Here is an 8,920-nt window from a genome sequence, read left to right as displayed (position 1 = left end):
CTATGAGGGGGTCTCTGACTGTATCACGAGGGAGTCTGTGACTGTACTAGGATGGAATCTGTGACTGTATCACCAGGGAGAATGTGACTGTACTATGAGGGAGTATGTGACTGTACTATGAGGGAGTCTGTGACTGTACCACCAGGGAGTCTGTGACTGTACTACCAGGGAGTCTGTGACTGTACTACCAGGGAGTCTGTGACTGTACCACCAGGGTGTCTGTGACTGTACCACCAGGGAGTATGTGACTGTACTACCAGGGAGTCTGTGACTGTACTACCAGGGAGTCTGTGACTGTACTACCAGGGTGTCCATGACTGTACCACCAGAGCGTCTGTGACTGTACTACCAGGGAGTTTGTGACTGTACTACCAGGGAGTCTGTGACTGTACTATGAGGGAGTATGTGACTGTATCACCAGGGAGTCTGTGACCATACCACCAGGGTGTCTGTGACTGTATCACCAGGGAGACTGTGACTGTATCACCAGGAAGTCTGTGACTGTACCACCAGGGAGTCTGTGACTGTACCACCAGGGAGTCTGTGACTGTACCACCAGGGAGTATGTGACTGTACCACCAAGGAGTATGTGACTGTACCACCAGGAAGTCTGTGACTGTACTACCAGGAAGTCTGTGACTGTACTACCAGGAAGTCTGTGACTGTACTACCAGGAAGTCTGTGACTGTACTACCAGGAAGTCTGTGACTGTACCACCGGGAAGTCTGTGACTGTACTACAAGGAAGTCTGTGACTGTACCACCAGGAAGTCTGTGACTGTACCACCAGGAAGTCTGTGACTGTACTACCAGGAAGTCTGTGACTGTACCACCAGGAAGTCTGTGACTGTACCACCAGGGAGTATGTGACTGTACTACCAGGGAGTCTGTGACTGTACCACCAGGAAGTCTGTGAATGTACCACACCAGGGAGTCTGTGACTGTACTATGAGGGAGTAGGTGACTGTATCACCAGGGAGTCTGTGACTGTATCACCAGGGATTCTGTGACTGTACCACCAGGGATTCTGTGACTGTATCACCAGGGAGTGTGTGACTGTACTACCAGGGAGTCTGTGACTGTACCACCAGGGTGTCTGTGACTGTACTGCACCAGGGAGTATGTGACTGTACTATGAGGGAGTATGTGACTGTACCACCAGGGTGTCTGTGACTGTACTACCAGGGAGTCTGTGACTGTACCACCAGGGTATCTGTGACTGTATCACCAGGGAGTCTGTGACTGTATCACCAGGGAATCTGTGACTGTATCACCGGGGAGTCTGTGACTGTACCACCAGGGTGTATGTGACTGTACTACCAGGGTGTCTGTGACTGTACTATGAGGGAGTATGTGACTGTATCACTAGGGGGTCTGTGACTGTACTACCAGGGAGTCTGTGACTGTACCACCAGGGAGTATGTGACTGTACTATGAGGGAGTAAGTGACTGTACCACCAGGGAGTCTGTGACTGTACTATGAGGGAGTCTGTGACTGTACCACCAGGGAGTATGTGACTGTACTATGAGGGAGTCTGTGACTGTACCACCAGGGTGTCTGTGAATGTACTAGGAGGGAATCTGTGACTGTATCACCAGGGAGTATGTGACTGTACCACCAGGGAGTATGTGACTGTACTATGAGGGGGTCTCTGACTGTATCACGAGGGAGTCTGTGACTGTACTAGGATGGAATCTGTGACTGTATCACCAGGGAGAATGTGACTGTACTATGAGGGAGTATATGACTGTACTATGAGGGAGTCTGTGACTGTACCACCAGGGAGTCTGTGACTGTACTACCAGGGAGTCTGTGACTGTACTACCAGGGAGTCTGTGACTGTACCACCAGGGTGTCTGTGACTGTACCACCAGGGAGTATGTGACTGTACTACCAGGGAGTCTGTGACTGTACTACCAGGGAGTCTGTGACTGTACTACCAGGGTGTCCATGACTGTACCACCAGAGCGTCTGTGACTGTACTACCAGGGAGTTTGTGACTGTACTACCAGGGAGTCTGTGACTGTACTATGAGGGAGTATGTGACTGTATCACCAGGGAGTCTGTGACCATACCACCAGGGTGTCTGTGACTGTATCACCAGGGAGACTGTGACTGTATCACCAGGAAGTCTGTGACTGTAGCACCAGGGATTCTGTGACTGTATCACCAGGGAGTGTGTGACTGTACTACCAGGGAGTCTGTGACTGTACCACCAGGGTGTCTGTGACTGTACCACCGGGGAGTATGTGACTGTACCACCAGGGAGTATGTGACTGTATCACCAGGGAGTCTGTGACGGTAATACCAGGGAGTCTGTGACTGTACCATCAGGGAGTCTGTGACTGTACTACCAGGGAGTCTGTGACTGTACTACCAGGAAGTCTGTGACTGTACTACCAGGAAGTCTGTGACTGTACCACCGGGAAGTCTGTGACTGTACTACAAGGAAGTCTGTGACTGTACCACCAGGAAGTCTGTGACTGTACCACCAGGAAGTCTGTGACTGTACTACCAGGAAGTCTGTGACTGTACCACCAGGAAGTCTGTGACTGTACCACCAGGGAGTATGTGACTGTACTACCAGGGAGTCTGTGACTGTACCACCAGGAAGTCTGTGAATGTACCACACCAGGGAGTCTGTGACTGTACTATGAGGGAGTAGGTGACTGTATCACCACGGAGTCTGTGACTGTATCACCAGGGATTCTGTGACTGTACCACCAGGGATTCTGTGACTGTATCACCAGGGAGTGTGTGACTGTACTACCAGGGAGTCTGTGACTGTACCACCAGGGTGTCTGTGACTGTACTGCACCAGGGAGTATGTGACTGTACTATGAGGGAGTATGTGACTGTACCACCAGGGTGTCTGTGACTGTACTACCAGGGAGTCTGTGACTGTACCACCAGGGTATCTGTGACTGTATCACCAGGGAGTCTGTGACTGTATCACCAGGGAATCTGTGACTGTATCACCGGGGAGTCTGTGACTGTACCACCAGGGTGTATGTGACTGTACTACCAGGGTGTCTGTGACTGTACTATGAGGGAGTATGTGACTGTATCACTAGGGGGTCTGTGACTGTACTACCAGGGAGTCTGTGACTGTACCACCAGGGAGTATGTGACTGTACTATGAGGGAGTAAGTGACTGTACCACCAGGGAGTCTGTGACTGTACTATGAGGGAGTCTGTGACTGTACCACCAGGGAGTATGTGACTGTACTATGAGGGAGTCTGTGACTGTACCACCAGGGTGTCTGTGAATGTACTAGGAGGGAATCTGTGACTGTATCACCAGGGAGTATGTGACTGTACCACCAGGGAGTATGTGACTGTACTATGAGGGGGTCTCTGACTGTATCACGAGGGAGTCTGTGACTGTACTAGGATGGAATCTGTGACTGTATCACCAGGGAGAATGTGACTGTACTATGAGGGAGTATGTGACTGTACTATGAGGGAGTCTGTGACTGTACCACCAGGGAGTCTGTGACTGTACTACCAGGGAGTCTGTGACTGTACTACCAGGGAGTCTGTGACTGTACCACCAGGGAGAATGTGACTGTACTATGAGGGAGTATGTGACTGTACTATGAGGGAGTCTGTGACTGTACCACCAGGGAGTCTGTGACTGTACTACCAGGGAGTCTGTGACTGTACTACCAGGGAGTCTGTGACTGTACCACCAGGGTGTCTGTGACTGTACCACCAGGGAGTATGTGACTGTACTACCAGGGAGTCTGTGACTATACTACCAGGGAGTCTGTGACTGTACTACCAGGGTGTCCATGACTGTACCACCAGAGCGTCTGTGACTGTACTACCAGGGAGTTTGTGACTGTACTACCAGGGAGTCTGTGACTGTACCACACCAGGGTGTCTGTGACTGTACTACCAGGAAGTCTGTGACTGTACTAGGAGGGAATCTGTGACTGTACTACCAGGGAGTCTATGACTGTACCACCAGGGAGTCTGTGACTGTACTACCGGGGAGTCTGTGACTGTACTAGAAGGGAGTCTGTGACTGTACTACCAGGGAGTCTGTGACTACCACCAGGGTGTCTGTGACTGTACCACCGGGGAGTATGTGACTGTACCACCAGGGAGTATGTGACTGTATCACCAGGGAGTCTGTGACGGTAATACCAGGGAGTCTGTGACTGTACCATCAGGGAGTCTGTGACTGTACTACCAGGGAGTCTGTGACTGTACCACTAGGGAGTCTGTGACTGTATCACCAGGAGGTCTGTGACTGTACCACCGGGGAGTATGTGACTGTACCACCAGGGAGTATGTGACTGTACTACCAGGGTGTCTGTGACTGTATCACCAGGGAGTCTGTGACTGTACCACCAGGGAGTATGTGACTGTACTACCAGGGTGTCTGTGATTGTATCACAAGGGAGTCTGTGACTATACCACAAGGGTGTCTGTGACTGTACTATGAGGGAGTATGTGACTGTATCACCAGGGAGTCTGTGACTGTACCACCAGGGTATCTGTGACTGTATCACCAGGGAGTCTGTGACTGTATCACCAGGGAATCTGTGACTGTATCACAGGGGAGTCTGTGACTGTACCACCAGGGGTCTGTGACTGTATCACCAGGGTGTCTGTGACTGTACCACCAGGGTATCTGTGACTGTATCACCAGGGAGTCTGTGACTGTATCACCAGGGAATCTGTGACTGTACCACCAGGGTGTATGTGACTGTACTACCAGGGTGTCTGTGACTGTACTATGAGGGAGTATGTGACTGTATCACCAGGGAGTCTGTGACCATACCACCAGGGTGTCTGTGACTGTATCACCAGGGAGACTGTGACTGTATCACCAGGAAGTCTGTGACTGTAGCACCAGGGATTCTGTGACTGTATCACCAGGGAGTGTGTGACTGTACTACCAGGGAGTCTGTGACTGTACCACCAGGGTGTCTGTGACTGTACCACCGGGGAGTATGTGACTGTACCACCAGGGAGTATGTGACTGTATCACCAGGGAGTCTGTGACGGTAATACCAGGGAGTCTGTGACTGTACCATCAGGGAGTCTGTGACTGTACTACCAGGGAGTCTGTGACTGTACCACTAGGGAGTCTGTGACTGTATCACCAGGAGGTCTGTGACTGTACCACCAGGGTATCTGTGACTGTATCACCAGGGAGTCTGTGACTGTATCACCAGGGAATCTGTGACTGTATCACAGGGGAGTCTGTGACTGTACCACCAGGGGTCTGTGACTGTATCACCAGGGAGTCTGTGACTGTACCACCAGGGTATCTGTGACTGTATCACCAGGGAGTCTGTGACTGTATCACCAGGGAATCTGTGACTGTACCACCAGGGTGTATGTGACTGTATCACCAGGGAGTCTGTGACTGTATCACCAGGGAATCTGTGACTGTATCACAGGGGAGTCTGTGACTGTACCACCAGGGGTCTGTGACTGTATCACCAGGGAGTCTGTGACTGTACCAGCAGGGTATCTGTGACTGTATCACCAGGGAGTCTGTGACTGTATCACCAGGGAATCTGTGACTGTACCACCAGGGTGTATGTGACTGTACTACCAGGGTGTCTGTGACTGTACTATGAGGGAGTATGTGACTGTATCACCAGGGAGTCTGTGACCATACCACCAGGGTGTCTGTGACTGTATCACCAGGGAGACTGTGACTGTATCACCAGGAAGTCTGTGACTGTAGCACCAGGGATTCTGTGACTGTATCACCAGGGAGTGTGTGACTGTACTACCAGGGAGTCTGTGACTGTACCACCAGGGTGTCTGTGACTGTACCACCGGGGAGTATGTGACTGTACCACCAGGGAGTATGTGACTGTATCACCAGGGAGTCTGTGACGGTAATACCAGGGAGTCTGTGACTGTACCATCAGGGAGTCTGTGACTGTACTACCAGGGAGTCTGTGACTGTACCACTAGGGAGTCTGTGACTGTATCACCAGGAGGTCTGTGACTGTACCACCAGGGTATCTGTGACTGTATCACCAGGGAGACTGTGACTGTATCACCAGGAAGTCTGTGACTGTAGCACCAGGGATTCTGTGACGGTATCACCAGGGAGTGTGTGACTGTACTACCAGGGAGTCTGTAACTGTACCACCAGGGTGTCTGTGACTACTGCACCAGGGAGTATGTGACTGTACTATGAGGGAGTATGTGACTGTACCACCAGGGTGTCTGTGACTGTACTACCAGGGAGTCTGTGACTGTACCACCAGGGTATCTGTGACTGTATCACCAGGGAGTCTGTGACTGTATCACCAGGGAATCTGTGACTGTATCACCGGGGAGTCTGTGACTGTACCACCAGGGTGTATGTGACTGTACTACCAGGGAGTCTGTGACTGTACTAGGAGGGAATCTGTGACTGTATCACCAGGGAGTATGTGACTGTACCACCAGGGAGTATGTGACTGTACTACCAGGGAGTCTGTGACTGTATCACCAGGGAGTCTGTGACTGTACTAGGATGGAATCTGTGACTGTATCACCAGGGGGTCTGTGACTGTACTACCAGGGAGTCTGTGACTGTACCACCAGGGAGAATGTGACTGTACTATGAGGGAGTATGTGACTGTACTTTGAGGGAGTCTGTGACTGTACTACCAGGGAGTCTGTGACTGTACTACCAGGGAGTCTGTGACTGTACCACCAGGGTGTCTGTGACTGTACCATCAGGGAGTATGTGACTGTACTACCAGGGAGTCTGTGACTGTACTACCGGGGAGTCTGTGACTGTACCACCAGGGTGTCTATGACTGTACCACCAGGGTGTCTGTGACTGTACTACCAGGGAGTTTGTCACTGTACTACCAGGGAGTCTGTGACTACCACCAGGGAGTCTGTGACTGTACCACACCAGGGTGTCTGTGACTGTACTACCAGGAAGTCTGTGACTGTACTAGGAGGGAATCTGTGACTGTACTACCAGGGAGTCTGTGACTGTACCACCAGGGAGTCTGTGACTGTACCACCAGGGAGTCTGTGACTGTACTACCAGGGAGTCTGTGACTGTACCACTAGGGAGTCTGTGACTGTACTACCAGGGTGTCTGTGACTGTATCACCAGGGAGTCTGTGACTGTACCACAAGGGTGTCTGTGACTGTACTGTGAGGGAGTATGTGACTGTAACACCAGGGTATCTGTGACTGTACCACCAGGGTATCTGTGACTGTATCACCAGGGAGTCTGTGACTGTATCACCACGGAATCTGTGACTGTACCACCAGGGTGTATGTGACTGTACTACCAGGGTGTCTGTGACTGTACTATGAGGGAGTATGTGACTGTATCACCAGGGAGTCTGTGACCATACCACCAGGGTGTCTGTGACTGTATCACCAGGGAGACTGTGACTGTATCACCAGGGAGTCTGTGACTGTACCACCAGGGTATCTGTGACTGTACCACTAGGGATTCTGTGACTGTATCACCAGGGAGTGTGTGACTGTACTACCAGGGATTCTGTGACTGTACCACCAGGGTGTCTGTGACTGTACTGCACCAGGGAGTATGTGACTGTACTATGAGGGAGTATGTGACTGTACCACCAGGGTGTTTGTGACTGTACTACCAGGGAGTCTGTGACTGTACCACCAGGGTGTCTGTGACTGTACCACCAGGGAGTCTGTGACTGTATCACCAGGGAGTCTGTGACTGTACTACCAGGGAGTCTGTGACTGTACTACCAGGGAGTCTGTGACTGTACCACCAGGGTGTCTGTGACTGTACTGCCAGGGAGTATGTGACTGTACTATGAGGGAGTATGTGACTGTACCACCAGGGTGTCTGTGACTGTATCACCAGGGAATCTGTGACTGTATCACCGGGGAGTCTGTGACTGTACCACCAGGGTGTATGTGACTGTACCACCAGGGAGTCTGTGACTGTACTAGGAGGGAATCTGTGACTGTATCACCAGGGAGTATGTGACTGTACCACCAGGGAGTATGTGACTGTACTATGAGGGAGTCTGTGACTGTATCACCAGGGAGTCTGTGACTGTACTAGGATGGAATCTGTGACTGTATCACCAGGGGGTCTGTGACTGTACTACCAGGGAGTCTGTGACTGTACCACCAGGGAGAATGTGACTGTACTATGAGGGAGTATGTGACTGTACTTTGAGGGAGTCTGTGACTGTACTACCAGGGAGTCTGTGACTGTACTACCAGGGAGTCTGTGACTGTACCACCAGGGTGTCTGTGACTGTACCACCAGGGAGTATGTGACTGTACTACCAGGGAGTCTGTGACTGTACTACCAGGGAGTCTGTGACTGTACCACCAGGGTGTCTATGACTGTACCACCAGGGTGTCTGTGACTGTACTACCAGGGAGTTTGTCACTGTACTACCAGGGAGTCTGTGACTACCACCAGGGAGTCTGTGACTGTACCACACCAGGGTGTCTGTGACTGTACTACCAGGAAGTCTGTGACTGTACTAGGAGGGAATCTGTGACTGTACTACCAGGGAGTCTGTGACTGTACCACCAGGGAGTCTGTGACTGTACCACCAGGGAGTCTGTGACTGTACTACCAGGGAGTCTGTGACTGTACCACTAGGGAGTCTGTGACTGTACTACCAGGGTGTCTGTGACTGTATCACCAGGGAGTCTGTGACTGTACCACAAGGGTGTCTGTGACTGTACTGTGAGGGAGTATGTGACTGTATCACCAGGGAGTCTGTGACTGTAACACCAGGGTATCTGTGACTGTACCACCAGGGTATCTGTGACTGTATCACCAGGGAGTCTGTGACTGTATCACCACGGAATCTGTGACTGTACCACCAGGGTGTATGTGACTGTACTACCAGGGTGTCTGTGACTGTACTATGAGGGAGTATGTGACTGTATCACCAGGGAGTCTGTGACCATACCACCAGGGTGT

This window comes from Haliotis rufescens, unplaced genomic scaffold, assembly GCF_023055435.1.
Source record: "Haliotis rufescens isolate VD_foot unplaced genomic scaffold, xgHalRufe1.0.p SCAF_5, whole genome shotgun sequence".
NCBI lineage: Eukaryota > Metazoa > Mollusca > Gastropoda > Lepetellida > Haliotidae > Haliotis > Haliotis rufescens.
Note: the sequence above shows the minus strand (reverse complement) of the source record.